Source organism: Falco rusticolus, chromosome 1 (assembly GCF_015220075.1).
Source record: "Falco rusticolus isolate bFalRus1 chromosome 1, bFalRus1.pri, whole genome shotgun sequence".
Lineage (NCBI taxonomy): Eukaryota > Metazoa > Chordata > Aves > Falconiformes > Falconidae > Falco > Falco rusticolus.
The window spans coordinates 107,893,636-107,920,316 of record NC_051187.1 but is presented as its reverse complement, the minus strand read 5'-3'; the positions used below and the strand labels follow the sequence as shown (position 1 = coordinate 107,920,316).

Below are 26,681 nucleotides of genomic sequence, written 5' to 3'. Positions count from 1 at the left end.
CCTCTCTGCTTTCTCTACAGGAACTCAGATAACGGCCCCTCTGCACAGATTTTGTTCATTTAAGAGAGAAAGAGGTATGTTTCTCACAAACGTATGTGACAGTCACCCTGTCTAGCACGTAACACAAGGTTATTCATAAAAAGCTACTGTGATCAGCTATTTCCACAAGATTTACTATGAAGTTGAACTCCTGGCCTGCTCTGGATGCAGTGTTAGCCCTAACCCTCACTTGACCAACATAAAACCAGGTCAAGGAGTAAGAGTGAATGTTGACAGCTGTATTTTTCCTTTACCATGTAATGTTCTCTGTGAAGTCTCAAACGTGGCTGAATGAGCAGATGGACAGACAGACAACAAATATCAGAACCCCATCTCTTTGCAGCAAAACCCTCTTTAAGAGTGTCAGTTCAGAGGGATTCTGCTGATGGATCAAACCTGCCCACATTACGAAAAAGGACATCAACAAGCATCTACCCTCTGTTAATTACAGCAAGTGTTTTTCATTTTCCTTTAGAACAACCAGATATTCAGTTCAAGGTACATGCTTGGTTTTTCATCACAAAAACATCCTTTTTAATCAACATTCTCAAAATAAATCCATCAGTCACTTACCACTCATTTATGTGACATGAACAACTTAACCATTTAATCCCACATAAGATGATGATTCTTCTGCACACTCTGAAATAAAGGAGTGCCTGAACTAATCTACTGGGACTACTTTCTGCCTACACGGACTTCTCCAGCTAGTTCTGCAAAACTCTGGCACACTGCCCACCTCCTCCAGGGAGGCAGGATGATTATCTAGCCCCTAAATCCTCACAGCCAAGCTCCAGCTTTCAGTACTACCCATAGCTAATTGTCTTTCTCCCTCTCTCACACCTCATCACCTCTTCACATGTACTTTTTGAGCCCTAACTGTGCTTAAGTCACCTTAGCCCCCTCAGGAATTTCCAGAATTCTGGCACCTTTTTTGGAAGTATGGGACTTTGGATCCAGATGTAGATCTCTGGAATTTCGTACTACAGATTTCACGTGGAGATATCTGAAAAGAAGAAGAATGAATTTGTGCATCAGTACTGCATAACAAGGTTCTGAAAAAGAGGAACAGGCAGAGGAGAGACTGACAGATCGAATACCAGGTGTCTCTGGTGTCTGAGGTTTAGCTTTGAAAGTGCCTGTGTTAACTTCAATCTATTCTGGCCCAGGGCTAGCTGTAATGTTCAAAAGAAGGGGTGCAGCAGAGAGCCTTCAGCAGAATCCATGCTATAAATAAAACCACTGATCTTAAAATAAATTTTTCTGGGCATTTGTTTATACATTTAAAAATGTATGGCACTAGTTAAAAGTACCGCAATGCTGGGGAAATGTTACTGTTTAACACAAAAGATGACAATTTGTCAAAGCTGCTGGTTTTGTAATCAATTTCAACATATCATATGATTAGTGCTGATGATTTGTAACACTTAAACATTCACCATCTCTAACTGATGTTAGAAAATTAATCACAGTTACATTGATCTACCCAGTCACTGAGTTATGCCAATAAGGATAATCCTTAGTTAATTATTCTCTGTTACTGGAACAGGTTTGTGTTTCTGTCACATACAACTCTGATGGAGGGAGTCTTTAATAAGAGATTTATCATTTTCCACCTTATTTGTATTATTTTTTCTTTAAAATTTGCTGTGTATAATTAATTGCTTTTCCTCCTATTTCTGCCAATTTGTCTTTTGTACTATGAAAAATGAAGAGAATTTTAAACAGAATAAGAATGACATATTTTCTTCTCACTCTTCTTACCAAGTGATTTTTAAATTAGATGTCCTTATTATACTAAAATCACAGGCAACCTAGACAAAAATCTCTGGGAGGAAAATGCAAGATTTAAACTATTTCATTAATTTAAAAAGCTGAAGGAATTAGAATCAGGTTAACCTATTCTTACCTATACTGTAGATTATTTCTCAGATATCCCTTAACAACTATGACGTAGGTGTCCTTGTTGAATTTAACATTAAACAACAGAATCATAAAAATTATTCCACTTGCACAGAAATCCTAAAAATTATTCAAGATTTATGTTCCAAAATGGAAATAAATATTCATACAATTCATAACAATTGGAAACCATATCCCTTAGTATTCTGAATTGCTGTTTACCTGTAAGTTGTCTTTGACAGAGAAAGAAAATACTAAAAGCAACTCAGACTGTATTTGCAATTAAATTTCAGTTAGGACCATCCGCTTCACAAAAGCTGGTCATGCTCATGAAGACCAGCAAACATCCCAAGAGGGACAAAGTCCAGCATCACAGGATCCTTGAACAGTCTACATTTTAGCCACAAAGTTATGTTAGAGATCTGCTGGAGAGGTGAGAGTTAGCAAAATACACAGAAAGGGACTGAGATCCAGAGGCCCATCATTACCACAGCTACAGCCTCAGCCATCCAAGCCAACAAGCCAAGCAAACTCTTTGCCACAAGGTGCTAAGATATTTAATCAAGCAGTCACAAATATCTCTCATAAACCTTCACATCAAACTACTTAAAAATAATCAATCTCACTTACATTTTTCTACCAGCTGCCTTTACAATGACCATGTGCTGCCCCAGACAGGTTGCTGCGTTTCTTCTTCTCCACAGCTTGACAAGGTCTTGCTTTTCAGCTTCTATTTATAACAGGTGCTCAGCTGTAACTTCTCTCTTGTCTCCTTAAGGAAGCTGTGAGTTCTTCCATAGTTAATGAAAATCAATCAGACTATTTCCTCTTTCATGAACATAGAAAGCAGTTTTTCAGCCTAAAAAAAATCTAAAAAAATAATGGGGAAAGCGATCTGCCAGTTCTTAAAACACACTTCCTGGAAAAAAATCAAACTCTGGTTTAACCTCCTTCTCAAGTATAATAGTAGCTGTTTCAAAGCACCAACCCCTTACTAAAGAGTTTCTACTATAAAAAGTGCCCAGTGAAATGAGTGTTCTTCCTCTTAACGTTCAACTTAAGGCAGAAGCAGGTCTGTGGTAAACTGCTGAGGCTGACTATGGCATGTTTTGACATCAGTTCTCATTCTGAGTAATTCCTGAAGATGAACATAGGAAGTATTCACATAATTTCCTACTCCTCCTTTGAGCTTTTGGACTTGAAGTATTTCTCTTCCCAAGGTTTGTTTGCCCTCCAAGGAATTTCAGGATCCCACATTTCAGGATCCCACATTTCAATCTAAAACAGTAAACAGAGCAGCTAGAAAAAGTGGTTAAAAGAAAAATCCCAGTGAGTTACCTATAAACACAAACGAAACGTATTAATGGCCGAAGACTGCCTCCCTCCATGTGTCTGTCTCACTTGAATCAAGACAGCGAATTGACTGAGCATAGTAAATTTCTTAAAAACAGAAGATACAATTGAGCTAACTAAATAAAGTGTTCTGTATTCCCCCTTGCTATTGATTTCCGTGGAATTTGCTATATGGGCAGCATTACCTAAAAGGACTGAGCCTCTCTGTTTCTAACATCACTTTCTGCCCAGTGGTACGTTTTAAGGAAGCGGAAAGAGGCAAGGGGATGTGTGATTAAAATCAGAATACTTTTCTTCTCATTAAAAATATTGCCATTTCTTTCCTTTGATGGCTCTGGTTAAAGGAAGGAAAAAGACAAGTGGGTGCCTGCTGTTGCACTGTTTTTATTACCACCGCAGTCACTGCCATAATTGCATTTTCAGCACCTGTGCCTTCCTCCACTGCTGGCACTATTACTGGAATAATTACAGCAGCACTGACTCTTCTACCCTTTTTTCCAGCCTCATCTGTGACATGCATTTAAAGTGTTTTATTCCACCTGCTTCCAGGCAAGATCAGGAACTTCCCTGTAGGGGAATAAGAGGCCCAAGCCAGCTTTTGAGAGAGCATGGCCAGCCTGAGTGAGGAGCGAGGCAAGGCACAGGCATTACACAGGAGCCTGTGTGGTGGGCTGACCTTGGCTGCATGCCAGGTGCCCACCCAGGTGCTCTATCACTGCCCTCCCTGGCAGAACAGGGCAGGAGAAAGTAAAATGGAAAAAACCCCCTTGTAGGTCAAAATAAAGGCAGTTTAATGAAGCCATATCAAAAGGTGCACGCACAGAAGCAAAGCAAAACAGAAGATGTTATTCTCTACTTCCCATCAGAAGGTGATGTTTGGCCACTTCCCAGGAAGCAGGGCTTCAGTACGCATAGTGGTTGCTCTGGAAGACAAACGTAAATAACGAATGCCCACCCCTTCCTCCTCCTTTCTCTTAGCTTTTAAATCTGAGCAGACATCATACGGTATGGAACATCCCATCAGTCAGTTTGGGTCAGCTGCCTTGGCTGTGTCCCCTCCCAAGACCTTGCTCACCCCCAGCCTACAGGTGAGGTGGGGGGAAGGTTGGAGAGACAGCAGTGATGCTGCGCAAGCGCTGCTCAGCAGCGGTCAGAACACTGGTGTGTTGTCACCACCTTTCTAGCTCCCAGGACAAGCACAGCACTGTGAGGGCTGCTGTGGGGCTCAGCCAGACTCAGTGCCACCTGTCTTCTTCACTGCTTTGGACCAGGCAGGGCACAGTTAAGGCAACACATTCAATTGCCAGTTACTGCTAGTGCCTTGGAGAAACTCCTCCACAGAGCAAGGAGAAACAAAGAGATTAATCTCAGGTTCACCATTAAGCATGTGATGAAATGCTGGGCATAGCACAATACTATCCCCTTTCACTTAGGTTACGCAAGGCCAGAAGTCTGTTTCTGCCTATATAGTGCAGAAATATGAATTTCAGTATCTAATGGCGCAGTGGGAAATTATGTCACTGGAAACCTATCCAGCTTTCTCTGGCTCCTCAGTACAGGTATGACTTCTTTATCTGTGTCTCAGACAGCAGTAACCTTGGGTATATGTCCTAAGAAAAGCTTGAAGTTGTATTTAACTCTGCAACAAGACATCCCTAATCTTCTGTCAGGAAGCTCCTTGAAACAAACTGGTATAACTCATGTTTAGAATATGTAAATACAAGTTGCATTTGGTCCTCCAAAGTTCACACCTTAGACTTTTACTTCTTCCAGTATGAAAATACATACAAGAAAGAGTAACCTATCAAACAAGGTAAAATTTGTTACATTGCATTATTTGACTTAATAGGAAGGGACCCACGAAAGAGCACAGCTTTGTTATTAGCATCCCATAAGCAGGTAATCGTAAATTTGTGCCATTTTACTGCCCAAAGGTATCACACAGTGAAATGTGAAAATTAATGGCATTGGGAGTTTGATGTGAAAATACATGAAAAAGCCTACTAATTTGTTAATGCTCTGATGCTTGCTTAGAACAAAAACCAATTACCTAAAGTAATTCAAAGTGTTTTGAAGACTAAAGCTTTTTTACTTGTTATTTGGAAGAGTAACATACAAGTAATATTAACACACTTCAAATTTACACGGGTCAGTTTTCAGCTCTGCCCCACAAAGAACCAGAAAGAAAAAAATGTCATCTTTGTAGAAAAAGTCTTATAATTCTGAGACTGAAATGGTAATTTGGCTCTTATAGTGCAGAGAGCACCAATTTTTTTGGTTTGGTTGTTTGTTGGGGTTTTGCCAAAGCAGGTGAAGCACAGCAAAGAAAAGGCTTTTTTTTTTTTTTTCCAGAAAATGGAAATGCAGAGCATTCCATGCAGTAGATATGCCTGTAAATTTTAATTTATATACAAGTTTTAGGGAAACTTCTGGCTAATTTACTTTTTTTTTTTAATTCCTTTTTTATTTTTTACCTCCTTCCTGGAGAAGGCAAAAAGTAGTTCTCGTATGTAAGCAACACAGAAGATGGAAAACTTGGGAAATTACACTCACCAATGCAAAAGCAGGGGAAGAGTTCTGGTTCCCAAGTTCAGAACAATTCAGAATAATTCAAGGGTCAGTGACTTTTTCCAGCTGTCTTTTGATTATATAACATTTCTCCTTAAAGTGTCCAGGAGAAGTGGAACTCTATAAAGAAGCCTCCCTAGATACAAACCAGATGGTGGTGGCAGTGGAATATGAGCAAGCTGCCATCATGAGGGTTATAAATTTCATAGGCCACTTCTTGAAAGTTGGGGTAAACAAGGAAAGGCAACCATGTGAGCACCTCCAGCAACCCTCATACATTGCACATCGGGGTGTTGCTAAAAACCAGTGCAGAGTTTATAAAACTGATAACACTTTAAATCCTGTGGACTAAAACTCTCAATCCTGACACTGGCATCTGTTATCACAGGATTAGAGCACCAAAAATGCAGGAAAAAAGCTATTTATGCTTTCCAAGCTGTTTTCCTTCACTATAAAAAAAAAATATGCAAAACACCCACCATAATCCTTCATGATGCATCCAATGGTAGGCCTCCACTTTGACACATTCATTGGTACTGCAATACTAACACATCACTTCCGTTATTCCCATAGACATCCCAGGAGTTTTTAGGAAAACCTCTAGTTCATACTTGTTCTCCTTTATGTGTCCCCAGGAAGCCTGTTCCCGCTCATTTAAAAGGAATTACCTATGTTTCAAACATGGATCAGTCAAAGATAACTCCCACCTACCTACAACAACTGAATAAAGCATGCTATAGATCAACAACTGATACAAATTCCACTTTTTCTTGTGCATTACCATTTTTCCTTGTGTATTTCAGCCTGTGTAAGGCAACTGGTTTTTTGTGTCTCAAGCTATATATTTCTAGACAGAGTTTGTACCTTTCTCTGTCATTCCAAGCATATCTTCCAAGAAAAGACATCTCAACGGCACACAAAAATTCTAACCACTGCAAAAGCACTACACCTGTAATGGTCATCATGCACAGTCACCTTGTGCTAAGAGGCTATGACCTTTGTACATAAGTTACTTGGGAGACCATTTATTCTATTTTTTATAGGGACATCTAGTAGTAAAGATATGCAAACAGTTTGGAAACACATGGCTGTGTTTTCTGCTCTTTCACTCATTCTCTGCTCCAACTCCTCAGGTACCAGCTCTTTTACTAACTTGCTCCAACAGGGACTGCATAGTTGTTTAGACTGAGGGATTCACGAGTCATGGTGTATTCTGGCTTACTAAAAGTTCACAGAATAATATTTGAAATACATGAAGATTTATAGCAAAGAACATAAAGCACAGTGGAAAACAGCATCTTCTTCAAAACCTCTCTGGGTATTTTACTTCCTTTCCTATTTGCTTTTCTTTTTTTTTCCAGACGTTACAAGCGCCCATTAAGAATTTGACATATCTCATTCTCTTAGCACTACCACTACCCAGAATTTTTAGATCATCTCATTACTCATTGATTTCTGGGACATGAAAACTCTCCTGATCAATGTCAAATAATAAAGGTTGCTATGACAACCTGTCTCAGCTGACATGAAAATAACTAATGATTTCATTAATAGAAGAGATTAAAGGTAGTGATAATCAGTGCCAATTTGTTCTGTAATGGCATCTGTATTGACGCATCTCTGGTGTCAGAAACACTAGACAATTTTCTTTTACTGAATTGAGTTAGAAGAGATTGGCAATACCCTGTTTCCTTAGGTATGTCCCAGGGAGCTCCTCCTAACACTGTAAGTAACATGTCAAACCCAATACTGTTTTGCTAATTAAATGTTATTAACGCTAAGTATATCAGTGGTAGAGTACAGCACTGAAGGGCTGTAGTGTCTATTTTAGGTTTAATTTTATTTTCCATTTATAGTAATAATATAAAACATAGCTGGAAGCTTTTCTTTGTCTTGAAGGTGATCACACCATTTGTATCTTCTAAGTACAAAATCATTCATTTTCAGTTCTGGGTGAACAGCTACAGTGGTAGGTGTAGGGCTTTGGCGTGTGACTAAGCCACACATACACTCAAGAGACAGTGTGAAAATTAATCTCGGGAAATCAGTGCAAATGGTGCCTTATCATTTGGGATCTCTGTGGTCAAGAGTAGAAAACGCACGGGCTAAGATCCCAGCTTTAAATGAGATATACACAGATCAGTATATTCATAAATTCTGATTCGAATTTCTTGCAGCGTCAGATCTGATCTGCTGCAGCCATCATGGCTGTGAGGCAGTGGCTTGCTTGGGCACAAGATGGGCGCTCTGTCTTACAACACTAACATTAAATAGACTTCCCTTCGCTTCTCTTCATAAATAAATGAAAATTGGAGATGTAAAATACCTTGAAAAAGAGTCAATTTAGTAATGATAGGGACAGCTCCCTTCGGTTTACTGAGTGTCAGGCTAAAAAAAAAAAAAAGAGCAAGTCATCTTTCAGTCAAATTGTAGGTTAATTTTGCCATTTTAAGGGCAAAATATGATATCCATTGAGATCCACGAGACCTCTTAAAAATGCAAAAGAATTTATAGAAATTATACACTAAGAAACACAATATAACCCAACCCCTAGAAACCTTAGTAGTTCAGGGTCATCTAATTAGTTATGGAGGTGGACACACATTATTATAGTGATATCTACTGGACACATAACACCTCAAATTGTCCCATGTGCCTTGGTAGAGCATTATTTGGCAAGAAAAGTCTGGTTTCTGCTGAAATAGTACTTGATGTTTAATAGTAAGTATATCAGAAATGATCTGACGTATTTAGTAAATAAATTGTGGTTAGTTACAGCAGACTTTGGTAGATGTGCTCTTATGAACTGTTAACAAAGATCAGCTAAATGCAATTGTGAAAAATGTAAGTCTTTGTATTTGTAAAATGTAGGGTAACGTTTACTTTTTAAACTTACAGCAAATATCTCAAGACACATCCATTTCGTTTTCATATGTCTTTGCTGCTTATTGCAACAGAGCTATCTACCAGAGGGAAGGTCAGCAGAGAGGCTATGGGTAACCTACAACAGCTGAGCACGTTTTCAGATTTCTGATCATAACTGACATCTTAGGAGTCCCAGCTCTGCATTGGGGCCACACAGACCAGTAAACATGATTTTTGCCATTACTAGGAGAAAGCACCAGGCTTTGTACTAACCTGGCAGTGCAGAGACCCAGCACTCGACTGTGTCTCGGCCTGAGCTGGTCGGGGCTTGGTTTAACATTGCGCAGTGGTCAGTGACCACTGCCAGACCCTGTTTTAGCCTGAGCCCTGGGAATACCCTGTGCAGTAAGATGTGACAGCCCCAGGGCACCACTGTGCAACAAACAGCCCCTTGGGGTAGCAGGGCTGGCAGAGGCTGGGGGCTACCTTTCAAACTTCAGCTGGGAAGCAACGAGAAAGAAGCAGACTGTGTCAAGAAAACGTATAAAAATAACTCTAGTCAGATCATATACCCAGGAGTAAGAACCTCCACTGCCCATGACTTTCATATTCCCAGAGGAGGCCCTGGGATGCCAATCACTCTTTGTTTTACTGAAAGAAAATCTAGGTACAATTCAGATGTGGCTGATCTCTCTCCAAAGAGATGAGATGAGGGTAAGACATTCAGAGCATCAGGACTGCAGGATGAAACACTGTGTACATCAAGAGATAAGCCTCAAAACAGCCCGACCGACTGAAAAAAAGCATTCACTCCACGTAAAGCTTTACCTGCCCTAATCAGACAACTTGGTTGGAAAGCAGCTCCCTGCTTATTAAATGGAAAGACATAGGCAGGTAAATCTGACTCCGTCTACCATGCAACAGTGTGAATAACTTGCCCAAGGTCACACAGAAAGGGTGATCTGAACATACCTGTTTCAAGTCTTGCATAACTGTGTATCATTTAATGAACCTACCATTCATGACACCACTATTCATCTTTCACTGACGCTGTGACTGCTGCTCAGAGGTGCTAGTCATCATCTCGTGAAAATGTCTTGCTTTGTTTCCTTCCTTTAGTTGAACACTGCAATGACAGTCAGTAAAACTCAGCTATGTACAACTGTTACAACCTTGACGCTGAATGGAACAGAGAATACTCAAACAAGCACTAACCTGTAGTGATACAATCTTTCATTCTGAAACTCTGCTGAAAACTCTTTCCAGTTTCATCTTCTCTGTGAAAAAATCCCAGTCAACATATTGTACATGGATTAATTGTCTTAACATCTCTGCATACACACGGTACAGCACATTTGACAGGCGGGGCCTATGTGATTTAATGGGGACTATTCTCTCATGTAGCTAAAATAAAAGCTTGGCTTAAGGGTAGTGCTGGAAGTCCCTGAGGTCAGCCAAATCCCAATGCTAGATTTATCTAAGGGACAAACATGTAGCTGCCAAAAAGCAGCTACATTCTCCTTGGCCTGAGGCTGCACTGCTAAGACTAGCAGGGCTGAAATTCTTCGTCCTTCAGACTGTGGGGATGCTATGAAAGCTCCTCTCCAGCAGCTAGGCTGCAGCGCTGAGCTGGGGTGAGACACACTGAGAAAGCTATGCAAATCTTGCCTTTTTTAAAAACAGGTGATTGTATAGAGGAGACACTGAGGGTGTCAAAAAGTAGTAGGATGCTCCTAGCAGGACAAACACAGAAAAGAAGGCCAGGTTTTTAGACATTTAAGATGAGCTTCAGTGAAATAGCTGTTGGCACCTAAAGCCTAAAAGTTTTTTGCTTTTATTCCCTATGCATGCACCATTTTGAGAATCAGGAAGATGTATAGGCAGGAATCATGCTCGCTTCAAAAAGTGGCAGAAGGCATAGCCTGAAGGGTACTGAGGAAAGGAAATAAACCCAAAGTTTATGCTGCTCTAACTCTGTTATCTCTGTTCCTTGCCCATCACCACACAATGCAGTAGGACATGAGAGTAACATTGTAATGGTTGATGCTCCTGGTTTTATGCAGCTGTATGGTACGGCTTGCTTACTTTTCTGAAAACAGGGTATCCAGTACTAACCTCCTGACTAAGCTCTTCGCTGTGAGAAAAAGGTTTCTGAGTAGCAGTTTAAACATTAACATACCTTTAAGAGACAGATGGCTTCATCTCATCATTAGCTTTGACAAGCCAGGATGGGCTATAGGTCTTATTTTCCTTCTAATATTCTTTTGTTGCCTTTCTGGCAATGGTAATTTTTTTAAAATAATAAAGAGCTTTTAAGGAAACATGGCTGAGAAATGCAAACTTTGGCAGTGTTCTGCAAAGCTGAGAAACTAATTTCTCCTTCTTCTCAGGAGTGGATGTAATAGCAGCTCTCCTTGAATTCGCTGTGGCACTGGCATGTTCCAGGCTCCAGAGTCTGCCCCTACTAAGGTCGGCATTTCCTTGCTCAACAGAGCTGCAATGAAATGTACACATTGAGCAAACACGGCACGCCAGCTAAAGTCAGGGGAGAAAGCTAAGCAAAGACTCCGAAGTTTGATTATCAGCATTAATTTATAAAAATTAGGAGTGCAGTGAGAATGTGTCTGTATACCACAAACTGTCTGTCTTTTATGTCTCTGGCTACTATGGCCACAGTCACAGGAGTCCATAGCAACCACAAATCTAATATAGGTGAGAAGCTGAGGAGTTTGTACAATATCTCGGAGCCAATACGCTTATAAAACAAAGAGTCAAAAACAAACAAAAAGCCCCACCAAAAACAGACACACAAAAAAAGGTAAAGAATTGAGAATATTAATACTGAAATTAAATTTGTATGAAAAGTCTTTTCAGCTGGATACACATTGTGACAAGGGGATTCCGGATGGGGCCAGGGCTTTGTAGTCATACGCACTCTTTTTCTTGTAAAGTAAAAACTGGATGCTGCTACATAGGTACTTTTCGCAGCTACCCAAATAACAAGTTTCACATATTGTCTCTACCACACGTATAACACCACTCAGCATCAAGAATTAAAATAGAGAGGGAAGAGAATTAAATGAGAACATTGTGTCAAAAGGGTACTGCAGTAAAAGTAAGTAATTTCATTTGGAATTCACACCTACTTGAATGTGTAATTTTACACAGACAGAAATTTGCTTGAGTTTAATAAGGAATGGCTCCATAACAGTGATCTCATGAGGAATAAAAGAAAGCCAGTGTGGTTTACATGTACAGAAATTAAATCACTAAATACTGAGCAAATAAAAATTTGCATAAGCAGTGGGCTAGTAGTTATTTTACCATTCCTTAGGCTTTTGCATGCTATTTCAAGTGTTCTAATCTTCCCCATTTAGACAGTCTTACATGGATATGACATGTGAGCTTGTGGTATAAAGCATTAATGACACCAATGAGAAGAGTTGTACAGAAAAACAGAGGACTTGCACTTAAGTCCTCTTGTCTTTGGCCCTGGTTCATGAAGTGACATCCCCATACTCTTTAAATTTATCTCTATTCTGATCAGCATTTAGGAATGCATTTAGCTTTAAGCATATGCTTGAGTAATATTGAATTTGTAAAATCTAATTTGCACGGTCCTAAACAGAAATGATTTCCTGACTCTAGTCCCAAGCCTTTAAAATAACAAACAGCTGACAGCAACCTGTCCATGTCTAAGTCACACATTGTTCGTAAATCACACCACAAAGCTCAAGTGCACAGTACTGTAGAAATGCAAGTTCATATTCTGTAGGCCATGATTTATTTTGTGTTACTATGTTATCACCAGTACCTAAAACTGACTTAAGTTATCTAAGGCTTTGTATAGCCAGCCTTCCACGGATTGATCCTCTCTGACATGGTTGTCTCACCATGCTGACACTGCAGTTTGACTGTTAGGAAACCAAAAACCACAGATAAAACTGCTCAAAATATAGCTTGGCTATTTTGTTCCAATAATTCTTCCATTCTGTTTCTTTAGAAAGCAATCAGGAAATTTTACTGTTTGGGGATGTACTTTCATCATAGAAGGAAGAGGGACAGGTGATAAATAAGGAAGATAATTGCTTTAAAAATTTTTTAATTCCAATTATGAAATTAATTTAGGGAGTCATTTACATGGAGACAAAAATGTTCTATTTTTCCTGAAATATTTTCCCATTTATTTCCCCAATAGGAAACCCAAAATTCAGTTCTTTCTGATGCACAAAAAATGTCTGCATGTCTTTCCTTCAGACCTGACTCCCTCCACGTATTTATATATTTGTTTTAGATTCTTCAAAGTCATGCATGCTCACTTTTTTTTTTTTTTTTTTTCCTATGTTACCAGGGAAATATATATTGTTACTAAGGCAACAGGTAATAGCACTGTGTGTATGTGTAACTTGTTAATAAAGTCAAAACTCTGAGCACAGCAGTGGGATATAAACTATTAATTTACCTGGAAAAATTCTAGGGTTTGACTATTATTCAGCCTTTCAAATGATAGATGGCTTATGTTCAGGCGTTTTGGTAATCCCTTGACAATGAACTATTTAATTCTACAAATTTATCATTGCAAATTGCCAGTGCCATTTTTGGGCTGACTAGCTGCATGTTTCAGTAAGCGCCGGTCTCAGTACTAGAAAACCAAGTGATCAGTTCACAGCACAAAGCATTCAAGGAAGTTACATTGTGACAGAGCTGAGCTAGGAGCACTTTATAAGACTGAGCATTTACTTATCCTGTCCCTTGAAGGACTGTTAATCCCTGTAATCCATATTTTGGAGAGCAGAAGAGCAACTGGTGAGAGCTGTTAATTTCACTATTACTTCTTCCCGTCATTAGTGCTCTGAACAATCCCCTTATGCCAAAAGAAATTTCAAACAAAAAAGGTGAAGTTTGGTCATGAAGCAAAATGGTCTCTTTCAAGTTTTTGACAGTAATAAGAATGCATTTCTCACATCTGAATGTTATACTAGGTCACCCTAGTGTATGAGATCACATCTCATGAGATTGCCATCTAGGGTAAAAAAAATCAGCAGTATCATTCAGTTGAAGGTGTGGATGTAGAATATTACATAGAACAGTAATTTCATTATCCTGACTGACTTAATTCACTTTACAAATGTACCTCTGCAATTTTAATTTATTGCACTTAGCTCATGATCCAGCCTTTGGACAACGAAAGCACAGATAACTTGAGCAGGAGTAAGCCTGAGAAACAGAAGCATCACCCCACCACTAGATTTACTTTGATCCAGCATCAAAGACACTCATGATTCTCTGACAGATGTTTGGTTGTCAGAATATAACAATGTGGTAGGTTGACCCTGGCTGGATGCCAGGTGCCCACCAAAGCCACTCTATCACTCTCCTCAGACAGACAGGGGAGAGAAAATATAACAAAAGGCTCGCGGGTCAAGATAAGGACAGGGAGATCACTCAGCAATTACTGTCATGGGCAAAGCAGACCTGACTTGGGGAAATTAACTTGATTTATTACCATTCAAATCAGAGTAGGATAATGAGAAATAAAAATTAAACCTTATAATGCATTCCCCCCACCCCTCCCTTGCTCCTGGGCTTAACTTCACTCCGGATTTCTGTGCCCACCACAGCACAGGAGGATGGGGAATGGGGGCTGTGGTCTGCTCATCACACGCTGTCTCTGCCACTCCTTCCTCCTCAGAGGGAGGCTCCTCACAGTGTTACCTGCTCCAGCATGGGGTCCCTCCCATAGGACACAGTTCTCCATGAACTTCTCCAACACGACTCCTTCCCACAGGCTGCAGCTCTTCACACACTGCTCCAGTGTAGGTCCCTTCCACAGGGTGCAGTCCTTCAGGAGCAGACTGCTTCAGCGTGGGTTCCCCATGAGGTCAGAAGCCCAGCCAGCAAGCCTGCCCCAGCCTGGGCTCCTCTGACTCTACAGGTTCTGCCAGGAGCCTACTCCAGCATGGGCTGCCCAGGGGTCACAGCCCCCTTCGGGCATCTGCATGCTGCAGCGTGGGGTTGTCCCTGGACCATAGGTGGGGATCTGCTCTACCACGAACCTCCATGGGCTGCAGGTGGATATCTGCTCCACCGTGGATCTCCATGGGATGAGGGGGACAGCCTGCCTCACCATGGTCTTCACCACGGGCTGCAGGGGAATCTCTGCTCTAGTGCCTGGAGCACCTCCTCCCGCTCCTTCATTGACCTGGGTGTCTGCAGAGTTGTTGCTTTCACACATTCTCACTCCTTTTTCCAGCTGGGATTGCTGTTGTGCAGGGGTTTTTCCGCCTTCTTAAATACATTATCCCAGAGGTGCTACACCATCACTGATGGGCTCAGCCTCGGCCAGTGGCAGGTCAGTCTTGCAGCCAGCTGGCATTGGCTCCATTGGACATGGGGGAAGCTTCTAGCAGCTTCTCACAGAAGCCACCCCTGTAGTATCCCCCACCAAAACCTTGCCATGCAAACAAAATACAAGGAAACATTGCCAATCAGTCTAATGAACAGTCTCCATCATGCCTTGTTCTGTACCCAGATTAAAAAAATCTGTAATAAATATATAACACAGGTTATAATACAGGACTTAGTTCTGGTTATTAGCCAGGATAATTCTGTTATGACACTAATTAAAAAAAACAACCAAACAAAAAACATTGAAAATACGAAGCTGATCAAGTTTCTTGATACTGTAAAGACACTGACAAATAGTACCATCTCTATGTATTTTGTTAATTTTTTTTCATGAATAACTACTGGCAGAACACGCCTGAAATGTAGAAAGTTTAAAAACGTCCCGAATTTTCTGAAAAAATAATTTAAAGGATTGAAAAATCAGTCTTGGAATATGCTTAAATTATTTCTCCTTCACCTCTTTCTCCTGACCATGTGAAATACATAATTTCTAACTGATTATTAAAGTTACTGCTGAGGATTATCCAGTGAACGCCTGTGGACTGGTTTCCCCATACAGCAACATGGGAAATACTTTGCCCTCTCAGGAACAGAAGACGTTTCATTTAGCCCTTTCTCCCTTCTAGGGGTAAGCCAGCCTAGCTCGTTTTCATCAGTGCGATGAGCCTTTGTCAGCAAGAAGAAAAGACACTGATGTTCCAATTTAATAGTTCTTGTTGCCAGCCCATATAGCTGCGAGGTAACTGAGAAGCAGGACTGTGTTTTGGACATGGAAGGGCTCTGCAAGATGTTTAAAAACCATCTACTAAACACATTTCCCCAGGTATAAAAACACGTCATGTACAGTAACGATCAGCGCTTGTACAATTTTGCCTTGCATTCCTGGAAATAAACAGTTCAAAACAATAGTAAAGTTCTGAGCTTTGTACAAGTACGGGAGTGACCTAGCACCGTAAACATATGGATCTGTACATGCATTTATATATCCCGTGGAATAATGATTACTGTTGCCCTAGTTTAGAAAGGTCAATTGGCAACTTTGTACAGCTGCAAAATGACTGCCAGAGTCCCTGGGGAGATGCTGCAGATGCAGGACTGATGATGCAGATCAAAACTGAGAGAACAGGCTGAAAACATCTTCTGTAAGAAGCTTGTGGAGGCCCATCCCTCCAGTAGGCTCTCACTAGAGGAAGTTTTAAGGCAATGACTGGAGAACTACTGGCAGATCTTTCAGAACAGCAGAATGAAATGGGATGGGAGGAAGAATCTGATGACAGTATGGAAAAATCAGATCTAAAAATGCTCTAACCCAGATGTGCATTCATTTGCAGCAGGGGCACAGCTCCCATTCCCTCAGTGAAAGTGCATTTATTACATCACATCTCTTTGGTCATTTTGAAAAGAGGAAAGGTTTCTGACTTGGCCACAAGTGTCTCCAAGAAATGGCTCTACTGTGCCATTGCAGATTTGGGTTATTTGCACATTTCATTACATAGTGACAATAAAGATTACACTCCCAGAACAGAATTGTGGCAGAAATCACTGTTTGGAGAACCAGCAAATTCTAAGGATAACTATGAATCCTTAGGATCTCTCTGACTGATGAACTGTGTATTCGATTCTTATTATACAGAAAGATAAGTGAAAAGTCATCTCACCTATATCTATACATTTCAGGATTGCCTACACAAAATTTTGTCAGGCTCCAAAATATTCCTTTTGAAAAAGGCATGAAATAGATCACCATCCATAAATTGGTTCTTGATCCATTTGCTCCAGGAACATGGTTTGAGACAGTTGCATATTCTGCTCATGGACGATCTATGAAGAAACACAAAGATGTCTAAAGCATGGCAAAAATAGCAGAACAACAGAAAAAAGGTTGTTGTCAGCTCTGTCTGACAGAAATTACTACAAATTTTGAAGCTCTGAGGCTCTGTGTCTGGCAGAAGCCTAAGTAGGTGAATAACATCTCACTCATTAGCACTACATTCATCGGGTACTTCAAATGCCAGAGGTGGGCTCAGCGCTTTCTGGTGAATATACAAAAAAATCAGTAAGTCTCCACAAAAATAAGCGAGCACCGGACTGTGTAACTTTACTTTCTAGAGGAATCTGTGGGTGTATATATAGACAGATGGGAGCTGTTTACAACTGTGTATCAAAGTAACAAGCTGATGTGACATTCACAAGAAGAATATCTTAGAGAGTTTGTTTACTAATTTAAATAATTCAGTGGTACTTTAAATTAACCAGGTAGTAAACTTTAAGCTGTGCTTCAGACATAGCATCATAGAGTTCACATCAAAAACAAGAATGTGTTTCTGGTCCAATTTCTTGCCTGTGGATCCTGTTTCAGTTCAGCAAGCAAGAGGATGATTTCAGAATTAATTAGCAGTGCCTGTGCTCATTCTTCAGTTAAAATAGGAAATTACCAAGAGGACAGAGTAGAGCTTTAAAAGCTTCATGCAGGTTGACAGTCACCACTGGATTTCTGAAAAAAAATTCTACAGTTTCCATTTAGTTTTGTTGATGTGCTACTTCATGGACTTCTGGCTCTTATAAACCTGTCTTTTAAAAAGCTACAGTATCATTGATCCTGTCTACAGCAATTTAACTACAGATCGTGAACCCCAAAATGTTTTATCTTATAATGAAAGAGTATCATGAGCTGTTGATCAGTGAGTGAACACTTACATGACTATAATGAACTTAGAAATTCAACTGAGTTATGGGATGAACTAGGTGGAAAAGAACTTGTGTCCTAAAACTTCCACAGTTTAATTAATTTAAAAGTAAGTGAATGAAGAGATGTAGAACCATTAGGTCCAGCCTCGCATTAACATAGATGCAACATATTTTAAACTGCCCTTGCCCGAGGGCAGTTTTAGGAACTCCTCTTACAATGATGGATGTGCTTCCAGCTCTTCCAAGGTGGGATTTGTCTATTCTCCATCCCAAAGCACATCACTGGAAAATATTTTAATTTCAAATTACCTAGATGCTGTGCTGCTGGTTTTGGTTTTTTTTTCCCAAAAGTCATCACAGTTGCTGTGATGGTCTTCATGATACAGGAGCAATTAAATACCAATAAAGTAGTTCAGCTCCTAAGTTGCACTGATACTAGTACCTTCGTACTAGTATATTAAACAGCATCAAGACATTGGGCCACAATTACCCGTATTATTTAATCATTATCATACTCTTTGGCATAATTCTGGCCCATGACAATGCTCACAGACAATGTTTGGACACAGTTCAAGGGAGAGCACATCTGGTGGTTGTTCCCAACAGGCATTTTGGACTTGGCCAACCTGTTCTGAAGCAGAGAGGGACAAGAGTGCCACTTACCCTCAGAGCTAAGTAACAGCAGTATTAGTTACAAAAATAAACATGGATAGAGTTAAAAAGCCAACCTTCTCTACAGCACCAGTCCCAAGTGACTGCGACTGTCTCCCAGGAGACAATTAAGACAGCAGGAGAACTGCACAACTTGCAACATACTGTAGCAGCCTCCAATTCATTCAAAAGCATGAGACGGAAAACAAAATCCCTATCACATCATGACTGGACAGCCAACTTGGGGCACCTGTAGCACCCTGAAACAGTGGCTGGGGATCCTGCAGCCCAGGGAGAGGAAAAGACCAACGTGGGCACAGATGGCCACCTGGCCTTGGGCAGGAACCTTGATCCTCTAAAACCAGCAAGCAGCCTGCCCCCAGGAAAATGAGCAAATCCCTACAGATTATTCAAGTAAAGGACATTTTCCTCTCCAATTAAGGCCATTGTAGCTCATGAAAAAGAACCCAACAGGTTATTTGGAAAAGAATATGTTAATCTGACCCAGTATTCTTGTTTTTAGGGTGCCCACCTGGAAGAAGGCAATCCTAAACTCCAGGCTTTGCCACCTGGACAGATGGTCAGTTACATTAAAGCTCTTGACTGATACAAAACACTGAAGCAGCCCCTGCCATGGGCACAGGTTTCTGTCACACCCAGACCCCCTGGGGTTCCCACATCGCCCCGGGTCTGGGTGACTCAAAAGGGTACCCCTGTGCACAGGATTCTTTCTTGTCTCCAGCTTGTTGAACCCAAACATTCCAAACACCATTTCAGCAAAAGAAGACAGTAGACTCCAGTTCTCTCAAGCAAAGGAGGAATTAGGGATGAGGCTCCTGTCCCCGAGAGCACCACCCCACCAGCCTGCCATGGTGCCAGTTGCAACAGAAAAAGCACCAAGCCGACCCTCATGAGGGTGCTCTGGGTGGCACACACAGCTTTCCTTTCCCTACTTTGAAAGCTTAAGCTTCTGTAAGAGAGGCACAGCTGAGCAAAACATCTGAATTCTTTCATTTTCTAGCTCTTGGTGGCATCTGACTTTGGTTTGCGTTGCCCTGAGCCCACTTGGAGAAGCCCAGAACAGCTTACCTGCCTCATGGGGCTGACCACCACCATGAAACAGCATCCATATAGCACCAGCAGCAAAATCCAGACTCGTTTTGAGGCCACCCCTTCCCTGCCAGCCTTCGCTCACTTGCTTTGCAGGGATCTGCAGTCTGTTCAACTGATCAATCTGTTTCATGGGTGATATAACAAAGATATAAAGAATCACTAACAGAAGCTGAAACTAAAGCAATGATTAACTCGACCTATTGAATGAGCTCATTAAGATGCAGCTTCTTTCTGAGACACCTGGGATAGAACAGTAGACCAGAGAAGTGGGGTAATGGAGCACTGTGGGCAAAACCGTATAGTGCAGAGAACAAATGGAGTTAGATAAGAACAAGGAATGCGCATCTTCCCCAGGCAAGTTCAGCTGAAATTCACCAACTTGTCAACCACCAGGGGTCTTGAAAGACCCCAAGAAAGACCCCCAGCAGCAAAGTGCACATACACAAGGGCCTTATGCGTATGTAAATCATTTTGGGGGGGTAGTTATACTATGTATTAGATTTCAGGGTAATATGATGCTTTGTTGTAATAAATCGAGGAACACTGGTCAGATAGGTAGGCTTGAGTGAGATGCTAATGTCAGTGCGCCCAGTGCTGCAATAAAGAATGCCTGCCTTCTAAACTTATGAAACGAAGTCTTAGAGGGTCTTTCTTTTGCCAGATTTTCATTATCATGGGTTTTGCTTTCCTGTGGGAACAGTGCAACCCTCTTGCCTTGCACCGCTCTCAGTACATCTCTGTTTTTCATCCCCTCCCTGGGAAGTCTCCCAAAGTTGTAGGAAATCACTCCACGAGGGAGTAGGGCAGGATGGGACAGTGGCTGCACAGTGGCACAGAGGTGGTGGGTGAGGCTCCCTGAGGGATGAAACAGGGGCAGAACTCCTTAGTGCATTCAGGACACGAACTGTGCCTTCAAACACCCAAAACTCACTGCTGCCTTGGTGTTCCTCCTCCATTTCATGGTCTGGCATAGGAACAGCACCAGCAGTGAGCGGTACCTGACCTTGCTGGCAATGCAACCCAGGGAGGGAGCAGCTAAAACAACACCTCCACGTTTTCACCTCTTGAATGGTCTGTTGATGTAGAGACAAAAGCTCCCTGGAGGAGGAAAAAAAATACTTCAGTGCAAACCCATACTTTCAAGGTCAGACATGAAGTTTCAGAATACTATTTTATGAAAACAAAGTGAGAAAGAAAGATGTAGCAACACACATAACTCTGTGTCAACAAGGACAAAACTGTTACTGAAATCTATCACAAGGGTGTTAATAAATTCTACCAAATGCTAAGTACTTTTGTATTGAATGCACCATTTGGAACTTTCAGGATGAAAATAACATCCTGGAAGATGCACCTGAAAACTTCCCCAAAGCAAGAGTCAATAAAATACTCTCCGATCAGTCACTGGTCGCAGAGCTTGAACAGCTGCAGCCACCTTGTGTCCTTAAGGGCTACCTGAGTGGCAGGTAAGCACCACACAAGCCTGGGCGCTAGCCATTGCAGTTGGACAGGGTAGCTGGGCCCAGCTTTTTTTTGGATCCACAGTACAGGAAGATACTGCGCTAAGCCACTTCCAGTATGCTATAGATAAGCTTACATCAGCCTGCCTGCAGGTAACCAGTACAAATGGCATAGTACAAGAATTTTAATCATAAACGAGATAAATTACGCATGTATACACAGTGATGCACAAAGCGTTGGTTTGGTTAATTTCTTCTTAGAGAGTTTTTAAGTATCCTGGCTTACATGCTTAAGAGTACAGTATTTTCTTCTTAGTGGTTTTTTGTTGTTGTTCAAAATATAAGAATAATCAGACATTAAACAAGCATGCAGAGATCTCACAGAACTTTTCGCCACCTTCTGAGCTGGAATTACGTAATTTTCTTTTCAAGACACTCCGATCAGATTTCTGAGTTAAGTTCATATGAAACAAGAACAGCAAACCAAATACCATGACTATCTGCTTTGCTGTAAGGGGTTATAAGGTTGTATTAGAGGTTGTAAGAGACACAGTGAAGAAAAAGAAAATAGTCTGTGTTTTAAAATAAACCAAGAATGGTCACAGAGCAATAAATGGCACAAAAAGCAAGATGTCAAAAGGGGGAAAGAAAAAGAAATGCCAACAGCAGCATACTTAGACTAAATGTCCCCTTAGCACAAGAGAAAAAGCAAAGGCTGAACTTGACAAGGCTGAAAATAAATTTGACAGTCTTAGACAAGAAATGTAAGATGACCTTGGTTACACTGATTTGAGTAAGCAGTTGTAGACAGATGGCCAAGAGAAAAAAATCTGGGTACTTTGAAGTATAAAATATTCGGGCGACTGCAGAGACAGTGTTGCTGATTATGAATGAGGTCTGAAGCGTCAAACTAGATGTTGCAATGTAAAAAATGCCAAAAACTGTCTTCAGAAAACAATCTAAAATGTCTTATCAGAGTCTATACACAGAAATATCTGACACTGAGTAGAAGATATCCAACCATAATAAATGAAATTCAAAGAAAACAAAAAGCAACAGAGTCATTGTAATTAAAATCCTTGGTCACCCTTAGTACAATAGTAAAGAGAATATATTCGAATGACGGAATATTATCATATCTTTGTGCAATTGAACTAATGCAGAAAAATCACACAGTAGCGTTGGAAGTCATTATATATCCATTTCTAATAAAAAATATTGATTCTGAATAAAGCAGACTAGTTGTTAGCAATGTACAGGGGAGGGGAGGGGTGCAACTCCCGGAGCTCCATTCTGGGTGTCCTCACCTGTGAGGTCCATGAACTGTTTGGCCTTAAAACCTTCCCATAACATCTCCCTACACGCAGCCCTGCAGTGATATCACTGGGCAGTTTTCTTAAGCAGCACTGTAAGCCGTGCTGTCCTTTGAAACCGCAGGTGTACTCAAGTGTTTCTTCTGTGCGTGACTCCCTGCTACAAGAAGTCTGTATGGATTTGGAACACCTTTGGTGATACAGGCTTTCATGTTTCTCAGGTTGTCAGCAGAGGCATCAACTTCAAGATAGATGGGGGTACAAACACCGTTATCACACACTATCAGCCTGAAGGTGTGCAGACTTCAAATAAATTTGAAACCATGACTTCTGTTTTTCTTCTGCCTACCAAGAACTGCAAAGGGCTCTTTGTGCTGGAGAAATATTTGACTTACACCTTTCATTTATTAATTAGAAATCTGCAGAAGTAAGAGGAGCATTTTTAACATTTGGTTTGCTGAATTTTTCTCCTAGCAGTGAGCCCTCACATTTAACCATTCATTATATTCTGCTCATTCACAGTCTCTGGATGATGTGCCATTATAGTTAAGTTTTTTCCTCAAGAGTGACTTGCATTGCTAAAAATGTGCAAAAGGAAAAAAAAAATCACTTAATATTTCATCTTGTATGTAGTGCTTGTTATTTTGGAAAGAAGGACTGCAGAAGTTGCATACTGTGCAAGTATTTTAAACTTAATGAAAGCTCAACAGCATATCAGAAATAATACTGCATTTTCGTTGATAAAAACATGTAAGAACTTGGTCTGGGTGCCTATAAAAAAATTAAAGTTTTTTTCAGCATTAACTGCCTTTTTAGGTCAAGCTCTCTTAGGTTTACTTCTAAGGCAGCTTTGCACCATTCAGATGTAGCAAATGTATCATCAGTTTAAGCTCTTGGCCACTCTAATACAGCTCCTTTGTTTAATTTGTTCACTTCTGAATGAAAGCTACTTTCAGGATGTTTTCCATTAAAAACTATTTAAAGTAGTCTAAATAAACTTTCAGTTGTATTTTACCTTCTAATTCTAAAACAATACATTAATCACAGTTGAAACGATGATGGCCAACTCCAGCTTTCTGACTGTGAGTGCTGAGATTGTGAGCACTGTTAAAGTCCATACCCTGCAGATGACTAGAAAAAAATAACATCTGCAGATGTCAAACTGCTGAAGCATCCTGGACAACCTCCTCCACAGCTCAACCAGATGGTATATTTTGGTTTCTACTAAAAAAGGACTCCATCAAGCACATTAAAGCACCTGGATAGGGATTTTTAGAACATAATAATGGTTAAATGGTAAGGGACCCATAGTTTTCCCGTAGCTGATGAGGCTATGGAAAGGAACCGCAGAGGTACACATGCATGCCTGCACCAGCAAATGGTGTGGGTAAGAGTTAGAGCTGCTTCAAACATGAACAGAAGAGAGAAGTGTGGATAAATACCAACCAGGGAGCCTATTCCAAGAAAAAAAAAAAAGTTAACAAAGAAAATCATTCCGTTTGCTGTAGGTTTGACGTCTAATTCTGGTGGTAAGATGTGTGGTGGTATGATATAACCATTCTGACTGAAATGGCCCAAACCAAGGTTTCTGCCTCATTTTTCTGTCTGGGGGGATGAGGAAGAGAGGAAAATGGAGGATGGAATGGGAAGGGGAGGAGACCACTACAATTTCAGCTCGACGTCTGGAGCTATAAAAGTATAAAGTATAAGAGTATAAAAGACATTCTGCATTGATGTGAACATAACATCTGACAGCTGTCATTCTCTCTCCTGCATTCTTGCTAGCGAACCGAGATCAAAATATGTTCAATGTCAGCAATTTTTTAAAATATATAGCTGTTTCATAACAGCATCTGAAAATAAAAGTTGAATGCTGTAACCTATGGTACAATAGTACAGTGAAACACCAAACCTGTCCATGACTTACATTTCTGATGGTTGGGCCAATTTTTATATGTCAAGAGCTATAAGCAATTAAGTGTCTGTTACACACTTTCATTTAAGAGAAAAATAAATCTTTTCCTTGTATCCCATAAATGAGATTTTCAAAGCATAAAATGTCACATGGCCACATGTTGTTTTAAGGTCTGCTGTCAGACTTGGCTATATCAGATGTTTTTGTCTGACAAGATATTAAAAAAAAAAAGAATGACCTGTTAAAACCAATTATTATCTGATAAAAATCATCACTTTTCAGGGCACAAGCCAACCAAGTCACTTTGAATAGGAATAAATGTTCACTATCGGGTTTCTGTTTCCTTCAGCAAAAAACCCAGATCCTGCTCCTTGCTCCAGACAGTGTTATCAAATGGAGACATCCCATGTAAAATACCTGTCTCCTAAGCATATGTGACTGCTGAGGCAGTCAAAATTCATAGATTTGCTTTATATTAACTTCTTTCTAGCTTAGTTGAAGCAACGAGTTCTAAAGTGTAATTAACTTGTGTAGTTATTTGTTTTAAACTGTCACTTTTTTTACTGAATTGCTCTTCTATTATTTTCTAGAATAAAAAAGAGACTAGGGTCACCTGATTTATCTTCTTTATACAAGCCATACCTTTGTAACAATCCAGACCTAAATTAGAAAACCACAGCCATGTATTACTTTTTACCTGTTGTATCAATGAAACAATTAAAAAATCATGTTTGGCTGCCTATGTTAATTCTGTTCTCTGTGATATTGCCTGGGAGAGTCAGTGCACCTCATCTCCTTGTTCCCACTGGGCCACTTGTACCTAAATTGATCCTCTTTCTATCTGCTTGAAAGCAGAAACTGAACACTCCATGTAGTTAATTATATGTAAATATCCTAGATAAAATTACATAAGATTACATAAACATATACATAAATATAAATGAATACATGTATTTCTTTACATATCTCTATGTAGGCATGCTTGAAAACATGTTGCATACATAGATACTTAGGAAGCAATAAGGATTTGCTTATTTTTGAAAGTCAATTAATACTTAAAAAAATAGCATTTTTTAAAATCACAGTAAATAAGTAAATGGTGCATACTTTAAAACTACCTCCATAAGAATATTCAGAATTTGGAGTTATTTAGAGTTATTTGGAGATACCCACAATGTACAATATCTCCTCCGTCAGCACTTGAAAGGCAAAAAACTGTAAAAATGTGTAATAAAATGGAAAGTTGAGTTCTAATGACAAAATTGACTGCCTAACAACATTTTACAGATGGATACACAATGAACTAAACCACCTTGTCTGTTTGCTTTGGGAAACATGTGGCAATTAGGACCTGTGCTAATTATGTGTGAGAAAACAGACTGTTTCACACACTCACACAGCTCTTACACATACGCGTCTGCTGCTCTCCATAATTTGCCACTGAAGAAACTGAGCTATTGAAAAGATCCATCTTCTAGTCGATATTTCCAATTCAAAATGGGAGGTTAGTCTTAAGAATTTGATTGACTCCACCGGCACCATCCAAGGCTTTACAGTCCCCTGTTTGTCGGGGGTTTATTTACTTTGCAAACCTCTGAACAGATCGGAATATGACATTTACTTGAAACATCTAAATGACTCTTCAATGAATCATTCTGCAAATTACTTTTTCCTTCAGCCTCTCTAGGACAACCCAGCCCTGCATTCCAAAAGGGAAATACAAGGGAATAATCAGCTGCTTTTCCCATCATTAAGATGTTGACTTTCACTGCACTTGACACTGAGGTCTCAGTCAGTAATTAAAGCTCTGTTTACTGAGCATTCACCCAGTGTAAGATACTAAAATGCAGCTCCTCCCATTTTTCTTGTAAGAATTATTTGCCTTTATAGTATTTAATGCAAAAACAAAGGGAAAACAAAGCACAGTGCTACAAGGGACTGAAGCATCTCCATTCACTCAGCAAATACAGCAGATGTACTCTGTCGTCATCCTTCGCCTTGTAAGACATAACCTTGCTTTTTCCTTCACCAGGATTAAAGGCTTTTAATCTCTTTTTTTTTGCATTATCTGTATCTTACTGCATAAAAATATTCCTTTGAACACAGAATAAAATTTCCTCTTTGTGGTGACAAATGTGCAATTATATATATTAGAAGTTTTAATTCTTAGTCATGCTCATTTCTAATTCCCCAGAAAACAGGATAAACAACTGTAGCAGTAATAACTGTTATCCACCTCTAAAAAAATCTCTCATTGATTATGTCCATTCCAGCACTGACCACAAGCTGTAGCTAGCTTTATCTTGAAAAAACAATGCCAAAACAGTTTTAAAGAAATACTATTTTCTCTTGGAATCTTTTAGGAATTAATCTTTCTACTTCCCAAATAACCATTTACAAAACTCA

General features: G+C 40.1%; 2 long non-coding RNA genes across 2 annotated transcripts; both read right to left on the bottom strand.

Annotated features, from left to right (window-relative positions):
• Nucleotides 1-905: 905 nt before the first annotated feature.
• On the bottom strand, nt 906-9,881 carry LOC119151248. Its single transcript, XR_005105348.1, has 3 exons — nt 9,744-9,881; nt 2,572-2,800; nt 906-1,045 (listed from the first exon to the last, which is right to left on the bottom strand). It is a non-coding gene; the product is annotated as an uncharacterized LOC119151248 (long non-coding RNA).
• A 6,846-nt stretch (nt 9,882-16,727) lies between these two features.
• Nucleotides 16,728-20,681, bottom strand: LOC119151251. The gene is made up of 2 exons (XR_005105351.1): nt 20,519-20,681; nt 16,728-16,956 (listed from the first exon to the last, which is right to left on the bottom strand). It is a non-coding gene; the product is annotated as an uncharacterized LOC119151251 (long non-coding RNA).
• Between the last annotated feature and the right edge of the window lie 6,000 nt (nt 20,682-26,681).